The sequence below is a fragment of the Acomys russatus genome, chromosome 26, assembly GCF_903995435.1.
Source record: "Acomys russatus chromosome 26, mAcoRus1.1, whole genome shotgun sequence".
Lineage (NCBI taxonomy): Eukaryota > Metazoa > Chordata > Mammalia > Rodentia > Muridae > Acomys > Acomys russatus.
Window position 1 is genome coordinate 18,352,825 of NC_067162.1, and position 14,991 is coordinate 18,367,815.

Here is a 14,991-nt window from a genome sequence, read left to right on the forward strand (position 1 = left end):
CTCACTTTCCTGTGATACACAGTTTTGTGCCCATCATGGTAACTAACGCTTAGAAAGCTGGTCAGCCTAGAACCATTTTCTGTGGCAAACCTCAATTATTTTGAATGACACTGACAGCCAACAGATAAATACCCTTTATCCCTGCACAATGTGGACTGTTAAAAGGTGCTATAAAAAGGTCATCGAGGTGGCTTGATCTCTGGGATATCCATAGTACAAAGAGAGAATTAACTCCTGCAAGCCTGCAAGCTGTCCTCTGATCAGTGTGTGCAGTTCTCACCCCGCACAACTACGACGCTACACCCCATAAATAAATGTAACAATTTTTAATGTGTGTAATCTGTGGCATAAATGCAGGGGGAAAAGCGAGACTCCATAAAATTATCTTCATTAAATGTTCTCTATAGTATGATCTATAAACATAGACCCCACACATGCACAGAGCAAGCTAAATAGATAGCCAAGCTGATCATGGAGCTTTGGGTCCAACTGAGGGACCTGCCTCAATAAATATGGTGGGAAGTGATGAAAGAGCTGTCAACCTCTGGCTTTCAGTCATTTATACACACACATGCACATGCAAAAAACAAAAACAAAAATCCTGTTATCAGAAGTAGCCATGAGGCAGGGAAATAGGAGAGAGCCTAAGGAAGACTTTATAAAATAAAGTTTTTTTTTTTTTTAAAGTAAACACGTAATCCAAACAGACACAGGAAGGTAGAAAATCAAAAGAAAGTTGTGACGTTAATTGTTTATCTTGTGACTTTTCTTTTCCTGGAAATGATAAATGCAGAGGAGCCAGCCCCGCTCAGCCTGTCAGTTCACCTACCAGGCTCTCAATTCTTTGACCTTGGCCTAAGAACGTCAAAGTGAGACCTCGTCGTGTGTCTGACACACGCTCTCCAGTAAGTGTCTCAGCTACTTGTTTCCAGTGTATGCCATATTTTGGAAGGTCTGCCTCCCTGGGAAGGTAATGTTTGCAAATTTAAAACATGGCCCTTCAATATTACTTGGCTGACATAAACAAATTAAAATAAGACCAGCCTAAGCCAGTTGTGTTTATCAACCTGATCCCCTTGGAAAAACGAGAGGTGAAGTCAAATACCCTTTAATACTATTTATTAGTGGAGTAATATAATACATTTTGACAAGCTGAGCAGCTTTAACAGGCAGCTGTTAAAGTCTCTACAGGGCCTGTTTAGAGTGAAACAGGAGCGAGAGATGGCACTGCAACTGGTCCTGCTAACAGCTCAGCCATCAACTGTACCCTGACCAAGTACTTTTTATCCAGCTAATTTGCGGAGTGAATCCCTCAGGGTCTTCGGCGTCTAGCACTGCAGCTCATTAGAGCCCAATATCCAACTTTTCTCATTGTAGCACAGAAAGCATGTGTGCTTAAAAATATAATTAAGTGGAAAACAAACAAGATCCTTATTCCCTGACAGTCCTGGTATTCTTAAATTGACAAAGGCACGAACTTATATGCGATTATTTAGAAAGCAAGATGAAGTTCAGCCACTTACGGCAAGACATTTGCCCAACTGTTCATCCTGCATGCAATTAGGACGCTAAAGACTTGGGCTATGAGTTCCTCGTGGGAATTAAACTTGCAGGTCTCTTACAAACGCGTAATGTGGTAAGACTTGCTGTCCAATGAGGTGTCTTATTGAAATGTCCCAGGCCGTTTCGCTTGTCACAGCTGTCCTTTCAGCCGCTTGCACTCACAGTGTATAGCTTTCATTACGAAAATAGAAATTTGTGTCCTAAGTGCTGTTACATTACTAATGCTAAATATTTAATTCCCTGGGGTTCCAATTATGGTTGAGCACTGGCAACACTGATTCTGCTCTCTAATAACAACTGTAAAGGCAATTGGAGCATTTTTCAATTAATTAAATACATAGTGAACGAGTAACCTCTTGTCAGTTTGCCCTCCAGGACCTGAGCTAATTGCTGTAGAATAAAATGTTTTGAAAATTAACTGATATTCTGGGCTGCACACAGTTATACCATTAAATTACAGTTTGCACAGTGAAGTTTGTCTTCTGATAGTTACACTCCATGGTCTGCAGCTGTGAGAAAGTACCTGGTATTATGGGCTTAGCGGGGCCTCCAATTAGGGCCAAGCTGAAAGCCGAGCACGGCCTTTCGGAACCCATCAGTATCAATGATGGTTTGCACTGCTTACAGATAAGCGGAACAGATTTCCACAAGGAAAGTTCCCCAGACTTCACCATGGGCATTTACTATTCAGCTTCAACATTCTGAAAGTGTGCAACGAAGAATCCCTATCACTAATTATATTCACATACAAATGCTCAAAACTAAAGTTTTAGATTTCTCTTTTATTTTTCCACATGAGAAAGCTGCAAATTGATTGTCTGGGAAAGGCTGCCTTTTTGAAATATTTTCTTGCAGTTTCTTGTTTCACCCTAGAACAATATCATAAATAAGCCCCAAATTGATGTCTCAGCTGAGAAGGATGAATCATAAAAGCAGACGCCACATTTAAAATAAACCTTTTTCTCAAGTACAATGAAAGTCGATTAAAGAGCTGGTCTCCTTGTAGCGACGTCGTTGACAGGTGTTCCTTAGCTCTGGCCCTTGATCGGCCATAATCTGAAATCCATGCTGGGAAGCGAATGCCCGCGCAGCTGTCTGTCTAGCTGGGATGATCCCCTAAACAGGTTTCACTGAATTAGGGGTCTCCACAGAAGCACTCTGGCTCGGGAAGGAAGGCACTGAAAGTGAAATTAATCACTCTGGGAGAAAGGGAAGAAATAATAGAGAAAATTTAATCATTTCCATACCAATCTTTAGGGTTTAAATCTTTAATATTTCTAAGATTATAGTAACATCTTTGAGAAATGAATCTTAATTACAGGATTAGCATGAAAGTGCCAGTCAGTTAATATAAATAGATCAGCCTAAATTGCGGATCTCTTTTAGACTAAACTGGATAATGAAGACTTTTTAGAATTCTGAGGTTGAGTTGACTTCTCAAGAAGTAAAGTCAAGACCATTGGAAAAATGCATATAGCCACATAGAAAAGAAAAATAAGAAGTATTTGCAGGCTTACTGAAGCATTAACCCATATGGAATGCAGCAACTCAAGAGACCATTGGCTAGATATCTTCTGTCATTAGCAATTCTTTCTTTTCTCTTGGGGATCATTAGCCACCATTGACATGGTAAAACATTGACTCTGCAAATGAGGAGGACCTATTGAGATGCTTCAGAGGATGAAGAGGCTTGCTGCCAAGCCCAATGCCCTGGGCTCAATCCCTGGGACCCACATGGTGGGAGTGAGAACTGACTCCTACAAGCAGCTCCACATGCCAGCTGTAAAATGTGCACGTGCGCATGTACACACACACACACACACACACACACACACACACACACACACACACACACACACACACACACACACACGTAATATCAAGTCCAGGTATACAAATAATTGCCAAAGACACTTATTTTTTCCAGACTCTCAAAACTCTATTTTCAAAATGAAACGTAAAAAAATATAAGAGGTTCAGAAAGTATTTGTAATTGATAATTGTATCAGGAGGCAGGAATGTAGTTCAGTGAGTACCTGCCTAGCAGGCATGAAGCCCTAGGTTCAATCCCCAGCATCGAGGAAAAGAAAAGAAGAAAAGAGATTGAATTTTATTTCCAAATGTTCATGTTCCTACTTTTGAAAAACAATAATTTTATTCACTAACTAATAATATATGGCTAAGTCTGGGTGTGGTGGCATACGCCTACAACCCCTAGCACTTGGGAAATGGAGGTAGGAGGTTCTCAAACTAAAGGCCAGCCTGGACTGTACAGGGAGAGACTCTCTCAAAATGACAAACAAATATATGGCTAAAACAAACTAAACAAAGGCTTATATTTTCTATAAAGCATTGTAACTACAGTAATCATTAAAGCCAGTGTATTTAGTACTAATTTTCCCCAGTTACTGTGCCTGGCGAGCAAGTTGGAGCCGTCATTAGATCCCACAGGAACAGTTTTCCTCATTCTTCAGCCCCATTTCCCGTTGGGATCACATGCCCTTGGATCAAGTTCCCTTTCCCTCCTCCCTCAGTGTGACCCAGCACACCACATGTGCAGAGGCTGTGGCAGCCCAATCTACAGCCATAACTAGGCCTCACCTGTTAGTCAACTCACACTCGGAGTTGGGAGTGGTGAGCAGAGCCCGTGGGCCTTGAAGGCAGATGGTGCCAACAGTGGTTTGACCTGGGCCCACCTCTTGACACTTAGCCTTCTCTGGTCCCCCAGCTCAGAGAAGGTGATGACTCGAGGAGACACGTCACTGAAGACTCTAGAGCAGGTGAAAGGATCAGGCCTATGGCAGTCCTGAGGCCCTGAGTCTAAGGGTCCCCTGCTGGCACATCCAACAAAGCTTTTCCTGACTTTTTCTTGACTTTGTCAAGAAGAGGATGGAGTGTACAATGCCTGTACACAGCAGAAAGGAGAACCAGAGTCATTAAGGGCCTTACAGGAGCTTTTTAAGAATTAACGCTTTAGCTTTAGTCCCAACAGAGTTCAAGCCAAAAGAAAGTCTGGGTGGGATTTGTAAGTGAAGGGAGAAAGCTGAGCATGTGCTCACTGGCAAAGCACTTGCCAAGGATGCACAACTGCTTTGTTCTTCTGCCAGCCCACAAAGAAAGACAGAGCAGGAGAGTTGGGAAGACAAATGCTGTCACCATAAAGCCATCGCTTAATAAACTGAACTTCAGATATGGCCTGTTCCAAGCCTGGCTTTCTTACTCTTGAGTATGTTGAACTAGCCCCATTATGTCAAAGGCTTAAATCCCAGCGTTCCCCTCCCCTGGTTAGAATGGGCCTTAAAGGGGAATATGGAACACCAAAGACAGGTAAAGAGGAGTCAGGGCAGATCCCCAACCTGCCACTTGAGTGGTAAAAACAAAGCAACAAAACTTACAGAACTGCATGCTGATCCTTTACCCGGCGCTTGCAAGTGACTGTCCCATATCAGAGGCCACTTCTATTACCTGGGTACAAAGCCCAGGGCACAGGAGATCTACAGGCAGAGTCAGGAGACACACTGGTGCCAGCAATGGAGGACACAGAACCAGTTCAAGGAGTGTCAGAAAGAAGTCAAACAAAATGATACCAAGTCCTCTAAGGAGAACCCAGTTTTACAGTCCCGCCTGTACTGATGACCTGAGGTAGTATCAACGTTTTGTCAGGCTCCACCCATAACTCCAGAGGTAGACTGTTTCTCTTAGCAGACTCTTCAACACCATCAGCCACTGCTAATTCTTAAGACTTGGCTGTCCTGAAAACCCCTTTCCCTGAGGGCTGCAGATCATAGTGGTTTGGGCATACTTAGATAGTTTTATGGTTACTGCAGTGTGGTATAAATAAATACAGCACAGTGTAAACATCTCCCCTGAAAATACGTATGCCATAAAACGGCAAATAAAATAGGTCAATAACTAAGCTCATAGTAAAAGCTCAGGTATAACCGTGCATAACATTAGCATAAACTAAGATAAACTAGCCTTTGAAACGGATGATAAATTTACTCACAGTAGAATTTCAAAATAAAAAGCTAAATGTGACCTTATACATACTACACTTCAGGTGGGAAGAAGTCTTAGGAAAGCAAACACAGCTTACACATTTGTGTGCTCAGCTAACCCTGCACTGCTCTGGTTCCATGCTTTGTCTCGGAGACCAGTAGGAGTGTGAGCAGATCTGTAATTTACAGGTTGCCTGATTGCCAGGTAAGCACAAGGAGAGATACCAGGCTATTGTCAGGTTCTTTGGGAGATGTTTAGAGATTAAAACATAAAGCAAGTGAAAACAAGGGTCTGAAGCGTATTCTGCACACTGGGTGCAAAGGCTTCTGGGTAATAGTATCTTGTTTCAGTTGGGTTTGACAAGAGAAGGCAGTGGGTGACCTGCAGGTACGTGGTGTAAGTGACGAGAATGGAGGATGTCTGGCTCTCACACCAGGTCACTCTGAGGACCCTGCTCTCCTTCCCTGAGCTCCCACAGAGCTTAGCCTTCCCCTTGTACCTTGGGCAATCACAAGGGTGAGTTGCTTGATCCCAAATCTTCATTTTCTGGACTTTCTCCCGGTCTCATGGTCCTGTCTTCACAACAGAAATACTGCTAGAGTCCACTGCTTTGTTTTGAAGTTTCATTGTGCTGTTAGAATCCTGTCACTGTAACGAGATCCCAGAGAAAGGAACTTAGAAGGAGGAAATGCTTATTTGTGCTCATTATTTTAGAGGTGGAACCCTGATCAGGTGGCTTATTGCCTTGGGCCTTTGATGAGGCCACACATTCACAGCAGGAGGGCATGATGAAGCCAAACTTTTTATACTGCAAGCCAGGGAACACAGAACAAGAGACAAGAATCACACAGTGTCCTTTGAGGTCACACCACTGATGACATTTGCTAGGCCCTAATTCTCCCAGGTTCTATGCTCTCCCAATGGACCACCTCGAGGGCCAAGCTTTTATCATTGGAGAACATTTAAAATCCAAACTTCAGAAACTATGGAGAAATTTTCACATATCATAGAACCATAAAGTGTGGGGTATGGAGTAATGCCAAATTACAAAGTCTCTAAATGCTTTTTTTTTTTTTTTTTTTTTTTTTTTTTTTTTTTTTGTTACAAGTATATATATATACATACATATATACATTTGCATATATATGTATTTAAAGTAGCTTTTAAGTTTTGATCCTGGCAGATAAAGAACTTGGAGTCATTCCTGAGAAGTAAACAGTGACAGTTTGAAAAAGCAATGACTTCTCTTGAGTCTGACGTCCCAGAGAAAAATACTGCTTTCAAAATTGGAGCTAAGTAGATACAGAGAATGACTGTTCACAGTAGAGCCTGGTGGGAAACAGGCTCTGAGGAGGAAACCCCGGGCTGCGACGAGCCAGTGCTGCAGTCTTGCATTCAAATGTGTCCAGGAAGAGTTATGAGAGCCCAGCAGCCGGAACCTCATGCTGCTGGGTGTCTCTCCTTGAGTGTCACCGGGCTCCAGAACCAATACTGGAGACAAGTCTTCCCTGGGCTTCTGGCAGAGGAGGGGAAGGTAAGCACTGTGAAATATGCCAGAACATTCTACCCCACTCTGTTCCTACTAACAAGATCTACCCAATAGAAGAGCTTCTTAACCTAGTCTAACATGCAAGGTCCCACATGTTGGAACTCAGCTGAATGAATGTCAGGCTCCTCTGAACACATACAATCCCCGGTTCTGGCCATCCTGGCCCACTAAGCTGAAAAGGTACAGGGCTGAAGGCTCTCTAAAAGCTGCAGTGTGTGTCCCCTCCTCCCACAGCACATCCCTGAAGGCTACAGTAGCTTTTATCCAGCTCCTCGCCCCAGCCATCAGAAGGGAATTACAAAGTGCAATAAGGAGCAAAAGTACACTATGAATAGCTAGAGCCAGGGCCAAACTCAGACAGCAAGGCAGACATTTAAAGCAAGGTGAACTGCCATGGCTTTAGTGATCCTGTCACCTCCAAAGCTCTTGTGTTGGAAACTCAGTCCTCAATGCGTTGCATTTGGAGGTGGCTCCGAATGGGAAGATGTCATGAATGGATTAATGCTGCTATAAAAAGAGCTCAAAGGAGTGGGTTCCTCTTCTCCCTCTCTGCCATGTGAGGACACGCAGGAAAGTCTTCACCAGCCTCCAGAACTATGGAAATAAATCCTCTTCCTTCTAATTACTCATCCTGTCACCCTGTTATAGCAACACAGGTCAACTAAGACACTGAACAGGCAAACAACTCCAATGGATAAGGAAGAGGCTGTGTGAGGACAGACGAGAAATGTAAGCAGAGAGGAAAAAATAAAAAAGGAACAGAATACAGATGCTAGGGATCCAATGGAAATATGTTTTCTGAGTATGTATCAGTCTGAGGAAAGACTCCTGGAGCAAGCAGATACTATAATACAAACCACCAGAACTGCATCATGTGGAAAACAAAAAGACCATAACAGCTTGGGCATGAATCCCAACATTCAGGAGACATAGGTGGCTGGGTGTCTATGAATTCCAGGTTAGCCAGAATGACATGGTGGGACCATGTATACCAAACAAACAAAGAAACAAGAACCCAAACCAAACCAAACAAACAAAAAAACCCAACCCCCTCAAAACAAAAACAAAAGAAAAAAGTTAAAATAAATATTATAGAGACTATAAAGAACATGGAGAGATGTGTAGGTTAAAACGAAACAAGATAAAAAACAAAAAAAACAAAACAAAACAAAACAAAAAACTTGGATCTACAGATTTTAAAAAAGGAAGGCCCAAAGAGAAGGGTGAGTGAGGATGACCTAACTGATCTAAGAGGTGACAGATGACAGGGTGGGAACAGGGACTTGATGCCTGGGCTAACTGGGGCAGGAGAGCTGCTGTGAGTCACACTGGGGGCCGAGGAAGAGGTAGCTCAGGGATGACAGTCACACACCTATGCCTAGGCAATGAGGAGTGCAGAGGGGGAGGGCAGTGTGCCAGGGGCAAGCATCTTTGAGGATCACACGAAGAGAAGTGGCCAGCAAATGACAGATCCGGGGTCAAGACGGAGCCCAGCAGCAGGAGCTAGGGACACTGTGACGTGGACACAGAGGCTGAGTGGGATGAGAACTGTAGGCTAGGAGGTATGGAGAAGCCTCTTTGACTACCGAACAGCTGGATGGAGCAGATCCCTGCGGAGATCGTGGAGGCAGCTGATAGGAAGAAACGACCACAGCTTCCCGAAGACTGAAGGCTAAGGAGGTAAACATTGCAGAGGAGTGGAGGAGAGACAGGGCTGGGGCGCTAAAGTAGACTGGGATGAATTTTTTTTTTAATGGAGCATTTTAAAAAAGAAAAGTAAGAAATTAAACAGCGATTGGCCGGCCAGAAGGGGAACCAATTCCTCTGAAAATGTGCCACAACTGTGGGGTTACGGGAATCAATAATATTACTAAATCACGAGTATCTTAATGTTATTGCATTTTATAACCACTTTGAGTAAGTCTGTGACTCATATAAGTTTAAAAACAGCTCAGCTATTCTGAAGGCACAGACTTGTAGTACCAGGTACTCAAAAGGTGGAGGCAGGAACACTGTAAGTCCCAGGCCAACCTGAGAACTCTGTGCCAAACTTTAAAAAGAAAAAGAGCCGGGAATATATACTAGTGGCAGAGTACTTGCCTAGCACACACTGGGGAGAGGGGTTCACATGGGGTTACCTTCTTAAAGGGACCAATACCATATCAAAGCTCCTAAAATTGATAGGTATATAGCAAAAACTCCAAAACATCCTTCTCTGACCTTGTACCTAAAAAATAATATGTATCACTCTGGGAGGCAGAGGCAGGCAGGTCTCTGAGTTCAAGGGCAGCCTGATCTACAAAGTGACTCTAGGAATGCCAAGGCTACACAGAGAAATCTTATCTCAGAAAACACACACACACACACACACACACACACACACACACACACACACAAATAATTTTCCTCTTTCTTCACTGTGTTTTAGAGACAGGGTCTTACCATATAGCTCTGGCTGCCCTGGAACTCACTCTGTAGACCAGGCTGGCTTCAAACTCAGAGATCCGCCTGCCTCTGCCTCCTGAGTACTGGGTTAAAGGCGTGCGCCACCACACCCGGCCCGAAGCAATTTCTTACCAAGGTCACTGGCTCAGTACAGTTTCACCAAGTGTCACACCCTAACTTCTTCTATGGGCAACTTTGATTTTAATTTTGAAGCTCTCCCCAAAGGGTCTTTGCTACTTTAAATCTACAATGAACTACAGTTTGAGATGAACTGCAGGGTTACAGATTGGGCAGTTAAGATACCAGACAACTACCAGATATTCCTCAAAAAATGCAAAGGAGATGATGAACTGAGCCCCCTGACCTGAGAGATCTGTGAAAGCCCCAGTTTTATGAAATAAGGCATGTATCTGATTTTCCCTCAGTCCCTAGCTCTCCCCATTCACTGTGGTGTGGGGAGGGAGGCCAGGGCCCCATACAGGCTGGACGAATGCCTGGGGCATCGCTCTACCTCACAAACCCAAACCTATAAATCCTTTTACAGAAGGCAGCCTCATTTCTGGTGAGTTTAGAAACACACAAGGCGCTGTTAAATAGACTGCTGGCCAGGTAGACACTTTGATGCTTCAAGAAATTCTGGCTAGACCAGATCTTGCTCTGGTAACCTGCAACATTATTCCAGTTTGTGTCCCTCTTTGGGGCTATTATTCTGCTTTCTCAGGTCATGTGACTCCACTTCAGAACACAAGCCTGGTCTCCCCTTGGCCTCTTTATTTCCTGCTGCTCCATCACATTCATCGTCACCCGTGTCTTCGCCTCCTGAATTCTGAGGTGCTGATGATGCATCACCGGAGGATCCCTCATTCCCTTTGACTTTTCCTTGTCTGTACACACCAGTCTAGAACTCCACTACATTTTTCAAACATCAATGAGTGCATGAGCTTTAAAGGGTCTATGTGTGCACCACATCTCCCAGCTTGCCATTTTTTTTAGAGGAAGGAGCATTTAATTACCTCATTCCTTTTACATAATGATGACCATGACCACAGTAAGCTACAGACAAAGCCACTGAAAAGCAGGGGCAGTCTAAGTCTAGGTCCTTCCTCAAAAACGTTAAGAGACTTTTAATCTGGACTATAGGAGGGATCACTGGCTCCAGTTAACGACTCCGTTGTTTCTTAGAAAGAAAAAGACTGGGCCAGGCAGTGGTGGTGCACACCTTTAAACCCAGCACTCAGGAGGCAGAAGCAAGTGGATCTCTGAGTTTGAAGCCAGCCTTGTCTACAGAGCGAGTTCCAGGACAGCCAAGGTTACACAGGGAAACCTGTCTTACAAAAAAAACAAAAAACAAACAAACAAACAAAAAACACAAGAAGAAGAGAAGGAGAAAGAGGAAGAGGAGTCATATCCTTATATCTCCCATAAGGAATCATATCGTAAGAAAGGAACTCAGAATACAACAGTATAGCTCCCCAAGGGCTGGGTGGGAAGCAAGGCACTGTGTAAAGTCGCTCCATTTTTTAGGGACTGTGTACCTGAAAAGGATTACTTCTGGTTTTCAGTTCTTTTTTCTCTAACTACAAGCACAGTTGGTTGGAAGGGCACTCTCTGCACACTACCAACCTGGTGGTGACTGTGGGCAACCCTGCTGGTCAGACAGAATGGCCAACGTGGGAGTCTACGGATCCAGCATCACAGTGAGGCCTCTGCTAAGCCTAGAAAACTGCCGCAGTTTTCCCTGAGTAGCCTGTGACCTTCACAGCACCCTCTCAACAGTGTGCACACTTTTCCATTCTCAGGAAGATTTACTGAGTAAAGAAGAGCTGTATCTAAGTATGAACAAACAGACCCAAGATTCTACAACAATGGGTTCTTCTATTTACCTACAAATAATTTAAGAGAGCCTATATGCTTTACAATTATTAACCACTGTACTTGATACAAAAATTCTACAATATGTAAATGCCCTCCTGGCTTTGCTCCCTCTCCAAAAATCAATTTACAGTCTGAAAAATAACTACCTACTGAATTATAGTGTACCCCACAATTTCACTAGTGGCCACGCATCCCAGGAAATTAAACGGATATTCACACAGAAACTGCCACATGGCTGTGTGTAGCAGCTTTATCTGTCATAGTCAGAGTCCAGAGACAACCATGAAGTCACAGCCATAAGGGGTTATAGTGCAACAATCCTATGCCTTGAGCTGCTACTGATGAGGAGGTAGTTAAAACAGACACACCCTGAAGTTTCACAAAGCAAGCCAATGCCAAAGGTTAGCTGTGGTCCTTAGTCTGTATTCATAGGCTTGAGGGCAGACTGATGGTTGCTGTGGAGGGGGAGAAGAGAGCATGGCCACAAAGGGGTGAGGTGAGAGCTTTGTGGTGATGGAAGTGTTCCTACACTGACCGTTCAACATCAATATCCAGGCAAAAATACTGCAGAATATTACTTCTGGAAAAAACTGGGGAAAAGGTTCAAGGACACTTCTATTATTTCATACGGCTTCCTTTGAACCCATGATCATTTCAAAATATAAATTTCACTAAAGATAAAATTAAGAAGGGGGCCCAGGTGTAGAGGTGAAGACCTTTAATTCTAGCCCTCAAGAGACAGACAGAGGCCCTCAGATGTAAGTTTGAGGCTATCTTGTTCTACATAGAGAGTTCCAGAACAGGCAGGACTATATAGAAATACTGTATCACAAAAACAATAAGACACACACACACACACACACATGCACACGCACATACACACACATGAAAGAAAGAAAGAAAGAAAGAAAAGAAAAGAAAAGAAAGGAAAGGAAATATTCTAACTACTGAGTTTGCTTTGCTATAACGTGATTTAAGCTTCAGAAGTCACCCCAGAGGCTGGCGTCTTTGTAACAACTATGGAGGTGAATACAATACAAACTGGGCCACTCATACAAAACCCACAGCAATTTCTGTACCCGTGGCACCTTTGACTCTCCTGGTTCCTTGCCTAGGGCTGATCTCTAGATAGTTACACACCTTCCAGGTTCTTGCCACTAAAGTTGGAGGCATTCTCTGCAGATGCATCCTTCCCTTTTCTACTGATGCTACAAAGACCCCCCCCCCCCCAGTGAATTTCCAGCCAGCAAGGAAGTAGGTCACAGCTACCCAAAGGGAGCAGGGAGCAACTTTCTTTACAAAAATCTCAGGTTCCCACACACAGTGAAGGCTCTGTCAGGTAGGGCAAATTTCTTCCAGAATCTCAACTGCACTGATAGATTTGTTCAGGAGGAAATGTTCTATTGGGGGGTTGTAATATAGAAAATTAAAATGTATATGTAGATGCTTGCCATCCTGTTTCTCCCATAAGTATAATAGATTTGGGTTAGAAAGTGATTTTTAAGTATACCTGATGATATCTCACTGCTAGAAGAATCATAAAAACAAAAGAATTTTCAACCATCAATATTCATTCAATCAAATAAAGACATTTTATTTTAGAAAAAAGAAGTAACATATAAAATTTATTTCTTTTTTAATTCTTTGGTTTAAGCAGCAAATATTCAACAATACATGGTAATATTTAGGATTTCTAATAGAACTAGTGTATGGAAGCACCTCACCTGTGCACAGCAGCTGTGGACTGGAGCTGCTAGAACACTGTGGTCCACAAACAGCTGCCTCCAAGCACGCCAACATCACCTGAGCGTCGGCGTGCTCTGCATCCTTCGCATCGAGATAGAATCAGACCTCTGGAAACCTAGGAACACTGGGTGGACCTAAAATAATAATTATTTGTCACGATCACTGTCAGTCCTTAATATCTTGTATGGCACTGATTACAAGCTAACTTAGCCATGCTGCTTGATGCGTAGGAGAGGACAACCCACTAATCAATTTAATGGGGTGAAGTGTTCCCTCTAACTGCTACTTTAACATGTTTTCAAACACCAAGGCTACAGTCTGAGTAAGGGACCGAACCTCCCCTGAGAGAGGTGGTACAATTCTGTAAGTGGTGGAGGTCATATGGAAAATAGAATTATATGCTAATTTGTTCCTCTATTAACTTATCATAGAAGGTCAGGTGAAACACTGTAAAGTGAATTCTAAAACAAACAAACAAACAAAAAAACCTAGAAAGAAAATTAAGTGGATTGGTAAGAATCATCTCAAAGCAAATGTCTTAATAAACAAAACAGAGAAAGATTTTGAATGCAGGGCCTTTCTTCCTTTATCGTTTTTAACTAGCCCTATGTAACTGAGTGCATAGTTTGTCCTTAAAGGAGAACTGAGGCAGTGGTTTTATTTTTGTTTGTTTGTTTTATGTTTTTTGTTTGTTGGTTGGTTTTTTTTTTTTTTTAGAGAAAAGAAAGGTCTAATATTCAAGGGTACAATTTTCTCCAAAGAGCCTTCACTTCAACTATTTAATTAAGTTTACAAAGATAATTCTACATGTACTGTAAAATAGATAAAAACTAAGTGATGGATATAAGCTACTACCATAAAGCTTAATTTAAGCCCACTAAACTAAATGACAGTAACAGATTTTTGCTTAATACAGATTGGTCTGATGAGAGGATACTTTATTTAAAAATCTACTGAGGGAAAACTGTCCCCCCAGTCCCCCCTCCTTAGAAGATGTAATTCTTTGGTTATTACAATGCAATATAGATGGCTGAAGACTTGAGGCTCCCGGTTCCAGTGGTATGTCCCTCATATTCCTTTATTTCAAAAGTCCCTTGTTGGGGCAGGTGATGGTGTGCAGATGAACCCTTAGGCACGGGAAAGCACAGCTATAGCCTTTCACAATGCATCCAGTTCACTGCAGGACACATGGAAGACTAGTTACAGAGGCCATCCACGCCACACCTTGGGCAATTCTCAGGCAAAAGGTGAAACAATAGTTCTGTGTTCTCAAGCCCATCTTTTTTCCATTTTCATATTAGTTGCATTTTCATTTTCTTCTGTACATTCCAGGGCCATGCTATCGGCAAGGAAGCACAGCCAGCCGAACGTCCCTTAAATCAACGTGTTTTTAATTTCTGAAAGGATTTTACATATTGATTTTATGACTTAGTTACCATAAAATGAGCTAGGTTCCCATGAAATATCATTGTGTTATCCTCTTTGAATCCGTCTTTTCCTGGTAAATGTCAACTAGCCTAATTTACCACACTCTCTCCTTACCAGTGGGACATGGGGATATGAGTCAGACCTGAGACCTTTATACATTCAGGTGCATAAACAAACCAATATCTATTTCTTGTTCAAAGGATTTTATGTATTGGGATGTCAGTCCATAAAAAGTGGATGATTATATTAAAGAAGGGAACAAAATCTGACAAAAAAATGAGGATCTGCAATGGTGCCTAAAATCCAGCACTCAGGAGATGAATGTTCACTTGCACAGAAAAAGCCATACGGTGTCAAGACAGGGGTGGCCTGCCATAAAGCGCTGC

General features: G+C 42.7%; 1 long non-coding RNA gene across 1 annotated transcript; it reads right to left on the reverse strand.

Moving 5' to 3' along the window:
- Positions 1-2,262: 2,262 nt before the first annotated feature.
- LOC127209073 (uncharacterized) lies at positions 2,263-14,991 on the reverse strand. Its single transcript, XR_007833184.1, has 4 exons — positions 14,192-14,991; positions 13,156-13,311; positions 6,062-6,210; positions 2,263-2,762 (listed from the first exon to the last, which is right to left on the reverse strand). It is a non-coding gene; the product is annotated as an uncharacterized LOC127209073 (long non-coding RNA).